General features: G+C 39.7%; 1 long non-coding RNA gene across 1 annotated transcript; it reads right to left on the bottom strand.

Moving 5' to 3' along the window:
- LOC109233929 lies at nucleotides 17,983-18,286 on the bottom strand. Its single transcript, XR_002069107.1, has 3 exons — nucleotides 18,267-18,286; nucleotides 18,080-18,166; nucleotides 17,983-17,992 (listed from the first exon to the last, which is right to left on the bottom strand). It is a non-coding gene; the product is annotated as an uncharacterized LOC109233929 (long non-coding RNA).

The raw sequence follows: 20,632 nt of genomic DNA, 5'->3' as shown, positions 1-20,632 counted from the left end.
CCCTTTTGGTTTGCATTATCCTTTACCACAACATTCCTGAAGTTAGACCCACACGCATCTTTCACAGTAGACACACCGATCGTAGGGACTTTAAGAATATCCCCAAGCAGACTCACATCAAACACAATGTCCACCTCATTGTCACGACCCGAATTTCCCACCTTCGGGAGTCGTGATGGCGCCTACTAGTGAAAGCTAGGCAAGCCAACCAACTGAATTATTTGACTTGTTTCCATTTTTTAAATTCATTAACAACTTAGAACCAACAATTAATAAACAGCATAATTTAACAAGCGGAAGAATATATTTCAAGTTTAATAGTACTACTAATACCGTCCCATAACCAAAACCACCCAAGATTTGGTGTCACAACTTCACAGACTGTCTAAGAGTACTACAAATAAAGGTCTGAAAGAAATAACAAAATACTGTCTCTGGAACTACATAAGAGAAGCAGGAAAATAGATAGAGGGAGATGCCAAGGCCTGCGGACGCCTACAGAACTACCTTGGGATAGATAGAGGGAGATGCCAAGGCCTGCAGACGCCTACAGAACTACCTTGGGTCGCCTGATAAGCAAGAAGCTGAAACCTCACTGCGGTCCAAAATCTGCAACACTGGGATCTGCACAAAAGAGTGCAGAGTGTAGTATCAGCACAACCGACTCCATGTGCTGGTAAGTGCCTAGCCTAACCTCGGCGAAGTAGTGACGAGGCTAGGACCAGACTACCAAATAAACCTGTGCAGATAAATAATGTACAACGGAAAAATAAAAGCAGAAATATATATAGTCAAGGATGGGAGGGGGAAACATGTTGCGGGGAAATACCAAATAGCAACAGGAGAACATCAGTTAAATATATGGAACACCATAATTCAATTATCAACAAGAATCAGAGATCAAACAAGTGCACGACATCACCCTTCGTGCTTTTACTCTCGTCCTCACCATAAAATCAATATAAACTGCACGACATCACCCTTCGTGATTTTACTCTCATCCTCACCATAATATCAATATAGTCGGCACAGAATGGTACATCGTGCGGCACGGCATCACCCTTCGTGCTTTACACTCTTCCTCACAAATATTGATAATAATACACGGCATCACCCTTCGTGCTTTATACTCTTCCTCACCCAAATAACAAACATAAACAATAAGGGAAAGGAATAAATGAATCATAATAAAAATCCCGGCAAGGGAACAACATTAAAACCACAACGTCCCGGCAAGGGATAAATACCACAATTCTCTTCTCATTTTCACATTTACCTCACAACTTGGTTCACAAATTGAGCCAATGCTCTACAGGGTCCAATTGCCAATTATACTTCCACAATTCACTTTACAACTTAAGCCAACGCTCTTCAATATACAAATACCAATATTATTTCCACAAACCTTGCTCAACAATAGCAATGAACAATACAAACGAAGTCACATTAATCACAACATAAGACTCACGGGCATGCTTGACACCAATGTATAGATACTCGTCACCATGCCTATACATCGTACTCAACACATAACACATAGAATATACGACCAAACTCCAATTCCCTCAAGCTAAGGTTAGACCAAACACTTACCTCGATGCCTCGTACACAATTGAAGCCTCAACTATAGCTTTACCTCTTGATTCCACCACCAATTCGCTCGTATCTAGTCACAAGTTACTTAATTACATAAATAAATGCTTAATGAACCAATTCTAATGCATGAAAATAAGTTTTCTAAAGTTTTTCCCAAAAAGTCAAAAATCGACCCCGGGCCCACATGGTCAAAACCCGAGGTTCGATCAAAAACCCGACTACCCATTCACCTACGAACTCAAATATATAATTTGTTTTGAAATTGGACCTCAAATCGAGGTCCAAATCCCTAAAATTTGAAAAACCTAGGTTCTACCCAAAGCACCCAATTTCCCCCATGAAAATCATTGATTTTGAGTTGAAATCATGTGAAAAGATGTTAAGGATTGAAGAAAACTAGTTAGAAACGACTTACAATTGATTTGGAGAAGAAGTTGCCTTTGAAAAATCGCTCTAGATTGTTTACGTTTTGAGAAGATGTGAAAAATGGTTAAAAATTCGTCTAAGTATGGATTTTGCAGGTCTCTGATTTCGCAATTGCGACCAGGGTTCGCAATTGCAAACCCAGAAGTCTGCTAAGCTCGCATTTGCGACACAACCAGTTTTCAGGTCTCCTTCGTATTTGCGATGGACCTGTCGCAAATGCGAAGTCGCATTTGCGATGGAGGAATCGCATTTGCAACGACTGGCCACAGCAGGGGACATTGCATTTGGATATGTGGTTCACATTTGCGAGGAAGTGCTGGCCTGGGCTACTTCACATTTGCGACATAGCCTTCGCATTTGTGAACTTGCATTTGCGAGCCAGGCTTCGCAAATGCGAAGCCTGCAGGCCTGCAACACACCAGCTAAATTCTGCAACACTCTAAGTCCAAATTTCACCCCGTGGCCTATCCAAAACTCACCCGAGCCCTCAGGGCTCCAAACCAAACATGCACACTACCAAAAACCTCATACGGACTCGCTCGTGCATTCAAATCACCAAGATAACATCAACAACTATGAATTTAGCATCAAAATCATGAAATCACTTAAGAACATCAAATCTTCTAATTTTCTCAATTGTTTCATGTCATTTCAACTCCGTTTCTTACCAAATTTTACAGACTCAACATAAATCACATATAAGACCTGTACCGGGCTCCGGAACCAAGATACGGGCCCGATACCATCAAATTTCAAACACATTTCATTTTCAAAATCTCATGTATTTTTCAGAAAACAATTTTCTTCAAAAATTCATTTCTCAGGCTAGGGACCTCGGAATACGATTCCGGGCATACGCCCAAGTCCCATATTTTCTTACGGACCTCCCGGGATCGTCGGAACACGGATCCGGGTCCGTTTACTCAAAATGTTGACCTAAGTCAACTTAAATTCATTTTAGAAGCAAAATTTATTATTTTTACTGATTTTCATATAATGACTTTCCGGCTAAGCGCCGGACTGCGCACGCGAATCGAGGTGAGGTAAAAAGGAGGTTTTTAGGCCTCGGAACACTAAATTTATTTCTAAACCAAGTGATAACTTTTTGGGTCATCACATCCTCCACCTTTAAAACAACCGTTCGTCCCCGAACGGGCATAAGAAAGAAGTACCTGAGTCGGGCAAAAGATGGGGATAACGGCTCCGCATATCGAACTCGGACTCCCAGGTCGATGCCTCAGCAGGCTGACCTCTCCACTGAACACGAACATAACGAAAACTCTTTGATCTCAACTGACGGACCTGCCGGTCTAGAATAGCTACTGGCTCCTCCTCATAGGACAAGTCCTTGTCCAACTGGACAGTGCTAAAGTCTAATATGCGGGATGGATCGCCATGATACTTCTGAAGCATGGACACGTGAAACACTGGATGCACGACTGATAAGCTCGGCGGCAACGCAAGTCTGTAAGCTACCTCTCCCACTCGATCAAGAATCTCAAACGGACCAATGAACCTAGGGCTAAGCTTGCCCTTCATTCCAAATCTCATCACGCCCTTCATAGGCGACACCCGAAGCAATACTCGCTCACCGACCATGAATGCCAAATCACGAACCTTACGGTCGGCATAACTCTTTTGCCTGGACTGAGCGGTACGAAGCCTATCCTGAATGATCCTGACCTTGTCCTAGGCATCCTGTACTAGATCCGTACCCAACAACCGAGCCTCTCCCAGCTCAAACCATCCAACCGGCGACCTACACCGTCTACCATACAAAGCCTCATAAGGAGCCATCTGAATACTCGACTGGTAGCTGTTGTTATAGGCAAACTCTGCTAAAGGCAAGAACTAATCCCACGAGCCTCCAAAGTCAATAACGCAAGCTCGGAGCATATCCTCCAAAATCTGAGTCCGTGGGAGCCCAACAACGAAGTCCATAGTAATTCGCTCCCACTTCCACTCAGGAATCCCAATCTTCTAGAACAGACCACCAGGTCTCTGATGCTCGTACTTAACCTGCTGACAATTCAAACACCGTACCACGTACGCAACAATGTCCTTCTTCATTCTCCTCCACCAATAATACTGCCGCAAATCCTGATACATCTTGGCGGCGCTCGAATGAATAGAGTACCGGGAACTATGGGCCTCCTCTAGAATCAACTCCCGAAGTCCATCCACATTAGGCACACAAATACGACCCTGCATTCTCAAAACTCCATCATCTCCTAGTGTGACCTGCTTGGCATCTCCGTGTTGCACCGTGTCTCTGAGGACACATAAATGAGGATCATCATACTGCCGATCTCGGATACGCTCCAATAAAGAAGAGCGAGCAACTGTGCAAGCTAATATACGGCTGGGCTTAGAAACATCCAACCTCACAAACTGATTGGCCAAAGCCTGAACATCCAAAGCAAGCGGTCTCTCACCGACCGGAATATACGCAAGACTGCCCATTCTGGTTGACTTCCTACTCAAAGCATCGGCCACCATATTGGCCTTTCCCGGATGATATAAGATGGTGACATCATAGTCTTTTAACAGCTCCAACCACCTTCTCTTCCTTAAATTTAGCTCCTTCTGCTTGAATAAGTATTGCAGACTCTTGTGGTCCGTGAACACCTCACATGCCACGCCATACAGATAATGCCTCCAAATCTTCAGCACGTGAACAATGGCTTCTAACTCCAAATCATGGACTGGATAGTTCTTCTCATGAATCTTCAGCTGACGCGAAGCATAAGCAATGACCTTGCCATTCTGCATCAACACTGCACCAAGCTCAACACGAGATGCATCACAATAAACTGTATATGGGCCTGAACCTGTGGGCAAAACCAACATTGGTGCCGTAGTCAAGGCTGTCTTAAGCTTCTGGAAGCTCGCCTTGCACTCATCCGACCATCTAAACTGGGCACCCTTCTGGGTCAACCTAGTCATCGGGGCTGCAATAGATGAAAACAGCTCCACGAACCGACGATAATAGGCTGCCAAACCCAAGAAACTCCGGATCTCTGTAGCTGATGTGGGTCGAGGCCAGTTCTTGACCGCCTCTATCTTCTTTGGATCTACCTGAATACCCTCTGTTGAAACCACATGACCCAAGAAAGCAACTGAGCTCAACCAGAACTCACACTTCAAAAATTTAGCATACAACAGACTATCTCTCAGAGTCTGAAGAACCACCCTCAGATGTTGCTCATGCTTCTCCTGACTGCGGGAATAAATAAAAATATTGTCAATGAAGACTATCAGGAATGAATCCAAGTAAGGCCTGAACACTCGGTTCATCAAATCCATGAAAGTTGCGGGGTCATTCGTTAACCCGAACGACATCACCAAGAACTCATAATGCCCGTACCGAGTGCGGAAAGCTGTCTTAGGGACATCGGATGCCCTAATCTTCAACTGATGGTAGCCAGATCTCAAGTCAATCTTAGAAAATACCTGGGCACCCTGGAGCTGGTCGAACAAATCCTCAATCCTCGGCAATGGGTACTTATTCTTTATTGTGACCTTGTTCAATTGCCGGTAATCTATACACATTCTCATCGATCCGCCCTTCTTCTTGACGAACAACATCGGTGCACCCCATAGCGAGACAATGGGCCTAATGAAGCCCTTATCAAGCAAGTCTTGCAACTGCTCCTTCAACTCTTTTAACTCAAGCGGGGCCATACGATATGGCGGAATAGAAATGGGCTGAGTGCCCGGAGCCAGGTCAATGCAAAAATCAATATCCCTGTCGGGTGGCATACCCGGCAGGTCTGAAGGAAATACCTCAAGAAACTCACGAACTACAAGCACAGAATCAATAGAAGGAACCTCGGCACTGGAATCACGAACGTATGCCAAATAGGCCAAACATCTCTTCTCGAGCATTCGCCGAGCCTTCATATATGAGATAACACTACGGGTAGAATGACCAGGAGTCCCTCTCCACTCTAAACGAGGTAAACCCGGTAAGGCTTGTAAGCACATGATTTTTGCCCGATATGAATTACTCCTTTAAAATTCAAGAAAATAAAAAATTTCCATTATTCGCAATTTTATAGAATTTTGTGGAAATTTGTGCTAATTATTTGCATTTTTCTGCGCATGTTTATTTTTGTTAAAAATCATGAAAAAGCTAAAAATACCATGCATTGCATTTAGGTTTTTTTTTTTTACTTTTTTTTAAAGGTTAATTAGTCAATTATTTGCTTTATTAAAATTGAAAATCAAAAATTGGTTTATTTTTGCATTTTTAGTCTTTTAGTATTAAACTAGTAATTTATTCTTTTACTTTAGGAGTAATTAACTTTTGTAAATATTATAGTAGATAATTAGTTTAAATTTACAACATAGATTAATTTTGGAGATTAATTTAGATTTTATTTAATAAGAGGAAAAAAAAGAACAAAGAAAGGGAATGGCAATTTGGTCTTAAAATGCAATTTGGGCCAAGACCCAAACTCTAAAACCCAATTTACCCGCCCAGTCCGACCAGCCCAATTCCCCAACTCGGTCCAGCCCCTCTATTACACCAAACGACCATGTTTTCCCCCACTTTGATCATCACCGTTTGATCACATTGATCCAACGGACCAGAACTGGACGCCCAATAGATATATATATGTCGGAACCAGCCCTACCCCCCAATCGACCCCCTCATTCATCTCCTCACTCAGTTCCTCTCTATGAACCCTAGACCCGCCGCCCTAAAATTCCTAAGCCTCCACCGGCCGGCGGCGTGGCCCAGTCGACCCCAAATCCCTACCACACAATCACCACCCACCCTTGATTCCTAATCCACCACCACATCTCCCAAAATCTCCACCAAATCCGGCCTGTTTTAGATCTGAAATAAAATAAAATAAAAAGAAAGATCTTCCAATTCTTCAAGAACGATTGAGCCTGAAACTTGTATTGATCGTTTGTTCTAGATGAGAACATGCGATTAATACCAATTTTGGTACAAATCGGAGAATGCCGGAGGTCCGTTAAAGCCAAACGTCGGTATACTTATTTTAGGTATCTCTGTTCTTCTTCTCCTTTCTTTTCTTCTCTTCCCCGTTCTTTCTAATTTTCTGTTTCTTTTTCTCTTTGACTAGTTAAAAGAATTCGGATAGCAATTATTTGTTGGTAATTTTGGACAATTTTGTCAAGCGGATTAGAATTAGTTTTGTTTTTTTTCCTTTGCTTGTCTGTTTGTCTATATTTTCTAGATTTCGAGTTAGTATTCAAAGATAATCAAGTTGTCTGTTTTTTATGCTATCGATTAGATTTTAGTTTGGTATAGGTCAGAATTTGAGCTTCAAATGCTCATGTGGTTTGGTTTAAGTTTAGCCTTGGGCTTTTGGGTCATCTCTGATCCGGTTCAAAGAAGCCCGGTCATTTTGGTTTTGGGTTTTAGATTAATTTGACCCATGGGTGATTTCCTGAAGGTAAATAACAGTTTTCTAAAAGGTATTTAGGGGAATTGGATAGGGGGAATCTTTCCTAACTGTTTGAGAAAGTTTCCAGGAAGGTGGGGATTGGGTAGTTCAGCAAATAAGTTTAAAATTCAGGGTTCAAATTGAATAAAAAAGGGAAGTGACGGGGGGTAATTTGGAACGAATGAAATCAGATTTTGTTGCCCTAAAGCTTTCTATAAAAGGCTCATTTCCTGCATTTGTGAGGCAGAGATTAGAGACCTAAAAACTAGAAACGGCTGAAACTTTTTTTCCTGAAAAATATTAGTGCTAATCCTCAACTTTTCCACTCTTTTCTCTTCAAAAAAGTTAAAGGGAAATTCCCTATTCGATTTCTGGTGATTTGGCATGAAGTAAATGATTTAATTTGAAGCTAATATTGATTACTTCTGCTGATCTATTGCTACTGTTTTCATCCTAACCTCAAGCTTATTTTCTTTGTTGCTCTTGCTGTAATCAGGTACCATTTCAAACTAGAGTGATGCAAAATTTTGTGTTCTTCGAATGAAGATTGTTTGAGTTCACCTTTATCCAAATCTGTTTACAATTTTCTAGTAGTGTAGATATTCATTTTGTTGTAACAATGTAAATAGATTGTTTGTTTGGTATATTCAGATGCTAATAGGTTGGAGTCTTCATATTCATGCTTGGGTATTTCACAAAGTCTTATAGTGTAGTTTAATTGATGTAGTTATCCATAATAATGTTCTAGACTCTAAAGTTTGGGTTTATGTTTTCTGTCATGAACTCCAGTTGATTGCTAAGCATCAGTATATGGAATAGGGTGTTTGTCTTTGTTCATTTTTTTCAAGCATGGGATGTATGAAGGACTCTTTTCTATATCCTTGTTGGAACAGGTTGTAGGATGTATTCCATTTTGCTTAAATCATGTTGGTTTGCTCACATTTTACTGATCCTTTGGTCAATATTTTCCTTTAAATGCTGGCCTCTCGTCCTACAGTTTTATCTCATTAGTTTTGCTAAAAACAATATTTTGGTCGAGAAGTATAATTTTAGTTGAAGCTCTATCTAGTTTTGTCAAGCTGTCGATCTGCATAATGGAAATTCCTTCCTATGTTGAGGTTCGATCTTGGGTCTATTATTAGACCCTTTGGAACGCCGGGGGTCATGCATTTTTGGCCCAGCATTGGGTTTGGCCTCGAGCCCATTTCTCGCTGGCCTCCACTTTCAGAGGAAAAGCTCTAAAATAGTATTGGGCCTGCCACCTGCCCAAGGACTTTTTGTGTGATTAAATAATTTAGCTACAATGTCATCTACTCAATGCTTTGCTTTAAATTGGTAGTTTCATCTTGGGCTTCAACTAGTTTAAACCCGAGTATCCTTATTTCGTTTTTTTAGTTAGTACACGTTTCTTTTAATTGAGGCGCGCCATTTAATTAAATCTCCTATGGCCCTCATAAGACTAGATCGAGAAATCATTGAAGAAAGAGATTTGAGGTATTCCATAAGCAAATTAAATCATCTATGGCCCTCACAAATGTTAATTTAGATATTAAAAATGAACTTCGTAATTTGCTTAGGCGCGTTAGTTATATAATTATCATGACTACTACTAAAATCCAGGGGTACATTTCATGTGACCCGGTTCTAATTTCCGACAAGGTTAAATAGAACGTGTCGTGACTCACGGGTGCATTTCATATAGCGTGGCTTGCGATGTGTTTTAAATAACCTTGAAATAATTCCTTAAATCAATAAAAGCGGTTCTTAAAGTTAAAAAGGCACATAGGTTTAAAAATGTTTTAAAATTAGATAATTAGGCCAATAATAATAGCTAAGCGACCGTGCTAGAACCACGGAACCCGGGAATGCCTAACACCTTTTCCCGGGTTAACAGAATTCCTTACCCGGATTTTTTTGTTCGCGGACTATAAAACAGTCAATCTTTCCTCGATTTGGGATTTGAACCGGTACACCATAAATTATCCCAAGTGGCGACTCTGATTTTTAAATAAAATAATCCCGTTTCGATTGTCACTTAAATTGGAAAAATTCCCTTATACTCCCTTTCGAGTGTAGTAAAAAGGAGGTGTGACAGCTCTGGTGACTCTGCTGGGGACAAGAACCCGGAATCTCTGGTTCAGGGTTCAAGAATTCGAGCTTAGAATAATTGTTATATTTGGCTTATTTATTATCTGGTTTTATTTACCTATTTGGGCCTAATGTGCTAAATGTTGCTTTTCACCGCTATGATATTGTTGAACTGTATATAAATTGTCACGAATCCCTCCTCTCTCTGAGTCTTCTAAATCATTTGAGAAGGGTGCACTTCGTGTAGCTTCTCTTCTGTTAGAGTCATATCCCAATTTTAGAACGAGGTTCGGACAAGTTGCAAAGCCGGTGAAGCTTCTGTATTCCCGGTACGCTGCCCTCCCTCGGCTCGAGCTGTCCGCTCGGGTAAGCCAGGTCTAGAACAAATAAACCCAAGTTTTTGAGCCTAGAATAACATAGCCTCATGCTGGATCCCTAGTAGGAACGCTTGTTTGCATCACGTGCATTTGACTTTGGGGACTCAACACAGGGGTTGGGTCCGTCTAGGACAAGTGTACCCAAAATAACAGACCATCTTGAAGCATCCTATGTGCTACATGTTGTATTTCTTCAAGGGTAAAAGGGTCATTTGGTGGACCAATGATAGTTGAGGGAAAATGAAAAAAAAAAAAAGAGGGTGAAGTGTGAAAATAAAGCAAGTAGAGCCCATTTATGTTTTCTGTCACATTTTTGTTAAGAAAAATAATATGAAAAATTTCAAAAAAAAAAAAAGATTTTGCACTTTTTCATCATTTTCCGGAAAAAAAATCAAAAAAATTGGGGAAAAGAAAATCCAAAAAGAGTTTACATGTTTCATCATTTTTCAAAAAAAAAAAAAAAGAAGACAAAAAACATCTTTTCTCTAAATTTTTTTTTTCTCGCCCGTATCCAATCTGCCCGAACTACGCATACCTGATTCTCGTCTTTCGGGGCGTGATACGTAGGCAACCCACATAAGGTCCGCTCTTCCTAGTGAATCTTAGGTTCATGGCTTTGCAGGGTCTTAGCCAAATCTTGCATTTTTAGCCACCTTTAGCCACATATGTTAATTTTAGAAAAATAGTTACAACCATGTCTTGCATGTGTCTAGTAGGGAATGTTATTATCTCACATAGTGTTGGTTTAAGTTTTCTCATACGGGTGTGAATCTACTTATCGGAGTTTGAGCATGACAGACACCCCCGGACCATCCAATCAGGATCGCTTATTCAGGAGTTGCTTAAGAAGATCTTTCTTTTTATTTTTTTATGTTTTGAGTTTCGTACAGTAATGTCGAGTTTTTTTTTTATTATTGTACTTTCTATCATGTATTTGAAAAGGTGTGATATAAATCAAAAATCCAATAAAGAGGTGTTGCGTTTTATATTTCCATTAGAAGTTTTCTTTAGAATGCTAATTCCAAAAATAAATAAAAATAAAAAATCATTTAAGGTGGTTTTCTTAAAACTCAAAATAAAAAAATTGCTTTTAGTACATTAAGACAAAAAATTCAAAAAAAGAAAAAGAGAATTTTCGTTTAGTACCTCTTTAAAAAGTTTTCTCTAAGGTATTAATTCCAAAAATCCAAAAAGATTTTCTTTTAAGGTTCTTCTTTGGGAAAGTAATGAAAAATGAAAAAAAAAATCTTTTTTTTTTCATTACAACTTTAGGATATTGTACATAGAAGAAAAAAAAATATACTTTATCTTTTGTTTATCTTTAAAGTTTCTTCCTTAGGTAATCAAAAGCTGAAATCCAAAAATATTTTTTATCTTGTTCATTTCTCGTTTCGAAATCTTTCTTCAGGGATATCAAATGAGAATTCAAAATATTTTTCTTTGGTTTATTGTTTAGATTTCTTCCTAAAAACAAAGAGAAGAAAAAATCAAAAAATATTTTTCTCTTGTAGGTTTTTTTTTTTCTTAATAATCTCCCATGGAGTGTTTGTTTCAAAAAGAAAAAAAAGAGACAAAAAAATTTGCTCGTTAAGCTTGAGAGTAGAATAGGTTATAGAACATTAAGTCTAGAAAATTTAAAAAAAAAATAATTTGCTTCTTTTATTTCTCTTTTCTCATCAGAGTAGTCATTAAGGTAAAAAAAGAAAAAAAAAGAAAAAAAGAGAACGTTAGTTTGTTTCCTTTATTCTTGATCTTCCCGAACTACGCAAAGATCTGATTCATGCGGCGTCATGATACGTAGGCAACCTACATAGGGTTCGATCGAATCATTTTTTTAAATAAAAAAAAGAGCGAAAAGAAAAAAAAAGAGATGAAATTATGGGATGTGAGAAATGAGGGGAGAGAAAAGAATGATAATTAGAAGAGAAAAGAGGAAGGAAAATGAGCAAGCAAGTGCTAGAAAAGCAAAGAAGAGAGAGGATTGAAATAAACAAATCGGGATGATGCCAACTGACCTTCGTACCCTCGAAGTCATTTTAGAACCGATAACCGTGGCTAGGTGCATTGCACATAAAGTGAGATTATCTTATGTTAAATGCCCTAACGCTAACGTGATGACTTCATCTTCATAGGAGAAAGGTGGTTGGTTTGTGGTTCTTAAAGCGGTAACTCTTCTCTACAACATAAGGTCGAAAGGCAATGGTAGATGGCAACGGAATCTAGTCGGTTGATACTGGGGCCCAAAAGCAATTGGTTGAACATGGCAAGGGGTTGGTTGAAGAGGTAAGGATGTTAAGACAACACATGGCAGACATGTACCAGGCTTGGATGACTGGAAAGGCACCACCCCCGCCACCACCTAGCATTTTAGACTCTACCCTTACCCAAACTCCGGTTATAGTGCCAGATGATCCCCCATACTCTCCAGATCCACCCGCTTATCACAGCTTTCCCAACCACCCTAGTAGCTCCATCACTCGTCCTCCAATTACCTTTCCCCAAAATTGCCCTCCTGTCATATCCACTGTCCCCAACAATGAATACCCACTCAAAGCTCATGATGCCCAATATTACCCCTCAGAGGTTGCCCACAAGGTTCCTGACTCATACAAGCAGAGCCCTCGGAATGAGCCTCATGCTGAAAATGAAAAGGTCACAGGAAAAGAAGGGCGAGATGAGATATCCAGGAAACTGAAAGGTATAGAACATTCCTTAAAGAACATGCAAGGGATGAGAGACTAGGTTAACATGTCTTACAAAGAATTGTGTATGTTCCCTGACGTTCGCCTGCCTGTGGGGTTTAAAGTGCCAAAGTTTAACTTGTATGATGGGTGTGGAGATCCGGTAGCCCATCTGAGGGGTTATTGCAGTGAAATGAGAAGTGTTGGTGAGAAATATAATTTGTTGATGGCGTATTTCAGTGAGAGCTTGACTGTGGCAGCTTTGGAATGGCATAATCGTCAAGACGTCGGTAAGTGGCATATTTTGGGCAACATGGCTCAAGATTTTGTTCGACACTTTCAATACAATATAGACATTACCCCACCTACTTCAGTCATTTGATCCCGGCCTTGGGTAAACCTTTCAATGATGTGGTAAAAATGGGGGAGATGGTAGAAGAGGGAATCAAGTCAGGCAAAATCATGAGTTATTCGGCGTTGAAAGATACTACAGAAGACATTCAGGACATCTCAGTAAGTTTGGGTGGAAGAAAGAGAAATAGAAAAGATGATCCGGTGGGCATTCCTGCTCAACGTTTTCAGCCTCGATATAGAGCCCATAGATATCCCTGAGCACCAGATAATCCTCCCCAACGCTACTTCTCTCCACAAAACCCCCAAAGTCGTACATCACTTTCCCAGTACCCTATCCACAATGCACCACCATATGCTCCACATCCACGAGGCCCACGATGGCCCGCACCACTTCCACAAATGTCTTATCCGCCCCCTCCAGCATATCAACCACCTGCCCGCAAAAGGTTCCAACCGAGGCCAGAGTACAAAATGAAAAGACAGCATCAAAAAAAGTATTTCACTCCTATTGGAGAATCATATGCCAGTCTGTTCCAGGGGCTGAGGCAATTGGACATGTTGAAGCCGATTCAGATAAAAATGCCAAACCCTTTTCCAAAGAAGTTTGATTTTTCTCAAAGGTGCGCATATTGCTCTGATGCCCCGGGTCACAGCACAGAAAAATGTTGGCATCTGAAAAAAGCAATTCAGAAGCTTATTGATGCAGGCGACATTGTCGTGCAAAATCCAGATGCAGTAGACGCTAGCCAAAGTCCATCGCCTGTTCATTATGAGACGCATATGGTGGGTATGATTTGTTTTGAAAAAGAATATGAGAATTCTTCCGAGATCCTCGGAGGTCCACATGTTGCAAAGCTTTCAGCTAGCAGAGGTTGATTTTAAGAACGAGCCGGCAAAAGGGACCCAAACGCAATTTGCTAAAGTCAATGTGACGAAGACTTGTGAAGGTCCTAGTAATGTTGATGCGGAACTCAGTGGCTAAAATGTCGTGCTTGAGTTCAAGTGCATCTCAAGTTACAAGATAAAGTCAAGAAAGTTTTCTCAGGATTGACGGAGGATATCCATTGTGAAGAAGAAATCACCCAACGAGAATTCTATACTTGACAAGGCACTAAAACATATCAGTGATATCAATGCCGAAGCTGTAAAAGAAATGTTGTGTGTGTTCTTCGTTTTTTCATTTCAAGTTGCATGTGTTGTACTCGGCACTCTTAGAGATTGGGAGGCCCTTCTTCTGCTATCTAAACACTTTATCCTTTGTTACCCCTTTTGAGCCTTGTTTGTTTCCTTTCATACCCCTCTTTTGGAATCAGTAGCAAAGTTCAAAAAACACAGATACAGAAGATAAATAAAGAAGAAAAAAGAGGAAAAAGAGAAGAGGAAAAGAGAAAAGAAATTGAAAAAAAAGAGTAAGTAAAGCAAAAGAAAGAAAAGAAAAGAGAAGAAAAGAAAAAAAAAAAGAGGAAAGAAGAAAAGAAAAAAGAGAAAAGTACAGAGAAAAAAAAACCAAGCAATTCCTATGTCATGAACTACATTCGACCTGATTCCTTGTAAGGATACATAGGCGGCCTCACGGTTCTGTCCCATCAAAATAAAAATTCAAAAGTCCCAAGCAAAGAAACTGGGGCAGAAAGTTGCAGTTTTGCAAAAGTTCTGATTCCAAAAGTTGTAATTCTAAACCCATTCAAGTTGTTTTGAGCCTTTATGATATCCTTTCTTTCTAACCCTGTCCAAAATCCACATTACAGTCCAACAAAAAAGACCTCCCGGATAATCTTTGAGAGTACTGAGTTTAGACATGCCAAGGGTATATGATGTATTTTACCCTGGTTAATGCCTTGTCATCTGTAGAAGCAGAAGAAATAAGAAGAAAAGAACAAAATGAGAAAGTCTTATTGGTGAAAACCTGCACAGGCACCATAAGGAGATGGTGAGTTGAGAGAAAGAACAAAATGAGAGAGGCTTGATGGTGAAAACCCTTCGGGCACTACAAGTCGAATAAGGATCGCAAATCAGAGTGGATAATCGGAGCGTTGAAGCCCAGTTTCACGATTTAGGGATATAACAAGAGTTGAACATCAGACTTGCTTGACAGATTAGGCCACAGGTGCATGTCATGATCATTAGAGTTGGTATCCACATCTGATAAGTTTCTACTTTGTAGTTTTCTTGTTAGGAATCATCTCTTTCCATTTTCCTTTTACTCTGTTCCTTTTGTCTTGTTTACTTCCTCTTCCTAAGTCTGTTTGGTCAGAACAAGTGAGAAAATGACTTCAAAATTTGCCACCAGCTTTCCAATTGCACAAAACGGGATCTGGCTAGCACATCGAAGTGACATAAGTCGAAAAAGAACAGCGTGCGCACTGAGTTGGTAACAATCAACTTGCTTTGGGATTCATGTGAAATACAAAGGTATGGTATATGTCAATTCATGAACAATGCAACAATTAGAGGTTGTTGGGTTTGAACGGATTAAAGGTATTTACTGTGATAAGGTTGACAGAGAAAGTGGTTAACAAGCAAGTTCTTCCAAGTGAAAATCAAAGTTATCATGGCAAGTGAAGGAGCAATAGACTTCAAGGCCAAGGCCAGTAGCATACATCAGGAAAGAACAACAAACGCACTGAGTGGGTGGCAATTGATGTGCTTTGGGATTCACGTGAAACACAAAGGTTCGGTATATGTCAATTCATGAGCACAGTGCAACAGATAGAGGGCTTGGGTTGGAACGAATCAGAGGTATTTTCTGTGATCAGGGTGACAGAGAAAGTGGTCAGTCAATAAACAAGCAAGGTCTTTCAATGTTGAAATCGAAGTTATCATGGGAAGTGAATGAGCAATCGCCCTCAAAGTCAAGGCCGCAAACCAGCCACCATGTTTAAACTCACAAGTTTTCTCTGATTGAAACAGGGGCAGAAAATTTCGTTTGTTTCAGAGAAACCCTCCGTAACGAAAGCAAGTGCCGGACAGGCTCGGCAGAAGTGCCAGTACCCCCTGGATAATAGGATTTAGTAAGTTTTGAGACCCTCGCAAATGACAAGGTCTGACGAGAGGTCTACTTTTGGGAAGTATAATTTGGCATTTAAGCTTTTCATTTTTGAGATGAGGCTTGGTTTGAAATTTTCAGGATAAAGGAATTTAGTTTAGAATTAGTTCTGATAACAAGAACCGGTTAACACTCACAGATGTTCCCAATGTCAAACTGGGGCAGAAAAATTTCTTTTGTTTTGTTTGTTTTGTTGAAATCAGGCACCCACCTGGAGAACAAAGGGAAAGCAACAATGTTCAAAGGAAGGCAGCAATTAGGAGCCCACCTGGAGAACAAAGGGAAAACAACAATGTTCAAAGGAAGACAGCAATCAGGAGCCCACCTGGAGAACAAAGGGAAGCATCTCAAGTTTCGAGGAAAAGAAAGACAGCAATCAGTAGCCCACCTGGAGAACAAAGGGAAGCAGTTCAAGTTTCGAGGAAAAGGAAGACAACAATCAGGAGCTCACCTGGAGAACAAAGGGAAACAGTTCAAGTCGCAAGGAAAAGCAGTGCAAGTGTTGGAAATCAGGCGCCCACCTAGAGAACAAAGGGAAAGCAGCAATGTTCAAAGGAAGACGGTTCAAGTTCGGCAATCAGGCACCCACCTGGAGATCAAAGGGAAAACAAGTCAAGTTTCGGAGGAAAGGAAGATAATTCAAATGTTGGTAATCAGGCACCCACCTGGAAAACAAAGGGAAAGCACCTCAGAATACAATTCAAGTCAGCAATAAAGGAATCTCACCTGGAGAGTACAAGTCAACAGAGCAGCAGAAACTGCAAGATCAAGTTTGAATAAGTGTAGATAGGATTTTTGTAATTCATAGATCATAGTTTAGTCTAGCTTCTTTTATTTTGTCTTGGAGTAATAAGGAGTTCAGCAAGTAGTAGTAGCAGCAGCAGCAACAATGAAATCACAGCTTCCTGGTAGTCCCAGCTACCGAAACTTCCCGAACTACACTGACCTGATTCCTTTATAGCCAAGGATATGTAGGCAACCTCGGAAGTAGGGTGCGGTCAAATCTTTCAAAAATGCTTCCCACGGAGTATTCAAACGGGCAAAAATCGCTCGTATCCGCTCACTTTATCTTTGCACGAAAACTCTTCGTGTTTTCGAGCAAAGAGGGGCAGCTGTGAGCACTTGATTTTTGCCCGATATGAATTACTCCTATAAAATTCAAGAAAATAAAATTTTTCCATTATTTGCAATTTTATAGGATTTTATGGAAATTTGTGCTAATTATTTGTATTTTTCTGCGCATGTTTATTTTTGTTAAAAATCATTAAAAAGCCAAAAATACCATGAATTGCATTTCGGTCATTTTTTTTTTACTTTTTTAAAGGTTAATTAGTCAATTATTTGCATTATTAAAATTGAAAATCAAAAATTGGTTTATTTTTGCATTTTTAGTCTTTTAGTATTAAACTAGTAATTTATTCTTTTACTTTAGTAGTAATTAACTTTTGTAAAATATTATAGTAGATAATTAATTTAAATTTACAACTTAGATTAATTTTGGAGATTAATTTAGATTTTATTTAATTAAGAGGAAAAAAAGAACAAAGAAAGGGAATGGTAATTTGGTCTTAAAATGCAATTTGGGCCAAGACCCAAACTCTAAAACCCAATTTACCCGCCCAGTCCGACTAGCCCAATTCCCCAACCCGGTCCAGCCCCTCTATTACACCAAACGACCACGTTTTCCCCCACTTTGATCATCACCGCTGGATCACATTGATCCAACGGACCAGAACTAGACGCCCAATATATATATATATATATATATATATTATATATATATATATATATATATAATATTTGGAACCAGCCCTACCTCCCCCCCCCCCCAATCGACGCCTCATTCATCCCCTCGCTCAGTTCCTAACATATAGAAATGTCGGATTCATTAGAAAATAAGACTAAGTTATTTATGTATATAAGTTAAATCCTTTCTCCCTGCTAATTTACCTACAAGAAGTTTAAAATCCAGTACTCGATGGAGCATGTCACGGTGTAGGTCTGCAAGCAAAAATTATGAGTATGTGTTGAGAGAATACAGAGTCTACTGCTCGATCAGGTTGAAATTTTATCATTAAAAAACCTAACCTTCACAATTTGAATTGCAAGGAAAGCTACCCACACAAACATTAGAAGTCGTAGTTCTTTCCAGTAAACATTGCGAAGCATGGGAACCTATACGATTAATAAAAACAACATGTACTCCATTAATATGCACGTGAAGTTGTTAAAAAGTAGATCGGTTTAGAAATCAACAGATGGAGCATATACTTACAGTGTCATCTACATTAGCTAGTGGGAAGTATCAGATCGGTTTAATGGTAATTTGGTCTTAAAATGCAATTTGGGCCAAGACCCAAACTCTAAAACCCAATTTACCCGCCCAGTCCCACCAGCCCAATTCCCCAAACCGGTCCCAGCCCCCCATTACACCAAACGCCATGTTTTCTCCACTTTGATCATCACCGTTAGATCAAATTGATCCAACGGACCAGAACTGGACGCCCAATAGATATATATATGTCGGAACCAGCCCTACCCCCCCAATCGACCCCCTCATTCATCTCCTCACTCAGTTCCTCTCTATGAACCCTAGACCCACCGCCCTGAAATTCCTAAGCCTCCACCGGCCGGCGGCGTGGCCCAGTCGACCCCAAATCCATACCACACAATCACCACCCACCCTTGATTCCTAATCCACCACCATATCTCCAAAAATCTCCACCAAATCCGGCCAGTTTTGGATCTGAAAAAAAAAATCTTCCAATTCTTCAAGAACGATTGAGCCTGAAACTTGTATTGATTGATTGTTCTCAACGAGAACATGCGATTAATACCAATTTCGGTTCAAATCGAAGAATGTCGGAGGTCTGTTCAAGCCAAACGTTCGTATACTTATTTTAGGTATCTCTGTTCTTCTTCTGCTTTCTTTTCTTCTCTTCCCCGTTCTTTCTATTTTCTGTTTCTTTTTCTCTTTGGCCGGTTAAAAGAATTCGGATAGCAATAATTTGTTGGTAATTCTGGACAATTTTGTCAAGAGGATTAGAATTAATTTTGTCTTTTTTTCTCCTTTGTTTGCCTGTTTGGCTTTATTTTCTAGATTTCGAGTTAGTATTCAAAGATAATCAAGTTGTCTGTTTTTTATGCTATCGATTAGGTTTAAGTTTGTTATGGGTCAGAATTTGAGCTTCAAATGCTCATGTGGTTTGGTTTAAGTTTAGCCTTGGGCTTTTGGGTCATCTCTGATCCGGTTCAAAGAAACCCGGTCATTTTGGTTTTGGGTTAATTTGACCCATGGGTGATTTCCTAAAAGTAAATAACAGTTTTCTAAAGGGTATTTAGGGGAATTGGATAGGGGGAATCTTTCCTAACTGGGATTGGGCAGTTCAACAAATAAGTTTAAAATTCAGGGTTCAAATTGAACAAAACAGGGAAGTGATGGGGGTAATTTGGAATGAATGAAATCTGATTTTGCTGCCCTAAAGCTGTCTATAAAAGGCTCATTTCCTACATTTGTGAGGCAGGGATTAGAGACCTAAAAACTAGAAACGGCTGAACCTTTCTCAACTTTTCCACTCTTTTCTCTTCAAAAAAGTTAAAGGAAAATTCCCTATTCGATTTCTGGTGATTTGGCATGAAGGAAATGATTTAATTTGAAGCTAATATTGATTGTTGCTGCTGATCTATTGCTGTTATTTTCCTCCTAACCTCAAGCTTATTTTCTTTGTTGCTCTTGCTGTAATCAGGTAGCATTTCTGACTAGAGTGATGCAAAATTTTGTGTTCTTCGAATGAAGATTGTTTGAGTTCACCTTTATCCAAATATGTTTACAATTTTCTAGTGGTGTAGATATTCATTTTGTTATAACAATGTAAATAGATTGTTTGTTTGGTATATTCAAATGCTAATAGGTTGGAGTCTTCAGATTCATGCTTGGGTATTTCACAAAGTGTTATAGTGTAGTTTAATTGATGTAGTTATCCATAATCATGTTCTAGACTCTAAAGTTTGGGTTTATGTTTTCTGTCATGAACTCCAGTTGATTGCTAAGCATCAGTATATGGAATAGGGTGTTTGTCTTTGTTCATTTGTTTCAAGCATGGGATGTATGAAGGACTCTTTTCTGTATCCTTGTTGGAACAGGCTGTAGGATGTATTCCATTTTGTTTAAATCGTGTTGGTTTGCTAACATTTTACTGATCCTTTGGTTAATATTTTCCTTTAAATGCTGGCCTCTCGTCCTACACTTTTATCTCCTTAGTTTTGCTAAAAACAGTATTTTGGTCGGAAGTATAATTTCAGTTGAAGCTCTATCCAGTTTTGTCAAGCTGTCGATCTGCATAATGGAAATTCCTTCCTATGTTAAGGTTCGATCTTGGGTCTATTATTAGACCCTTTGGAACACCGGGGGTCATGCATTTTCGGCCTAGCATTGGGTTTGGCCTCGAGCCCATTTCTCGCTGGCCTCCCCTTTCATAGGAAAAGCTCTAAAATAGTATTGGGCCTGCCACCTGCCCAAGGCCTTTTTGTGTGATTAAATAATTTAGCTACAATGTCATCTACTCAATGCTTTGCTTTAAATTGGTAGTTTCAGCTTGGGCTTCAACTAGTTTAAACCCGAGTATCCTTATTTCGTTTTTT

This window comes from Nicotiana attenuata, chromosome 10 (genome assembly GCF_001879085.1).
Source record: "Nicotiana attenuata strain UT chromosome 10, NIATTr2, whole genome shotgun sequence".
Classification (NCBI taxonomy): Eukaryota; Viridiplantae; Streptophyta; class Magnoliopsida; order Solanales; family Solanaceae; genus Nicotiana; species Nicotiana attenuata.
The sequence above is the reverse complement of the archived record's forward strand: the minus strand, read 5'-3'. Positions and strand labels throughout refer to the sequence as shown.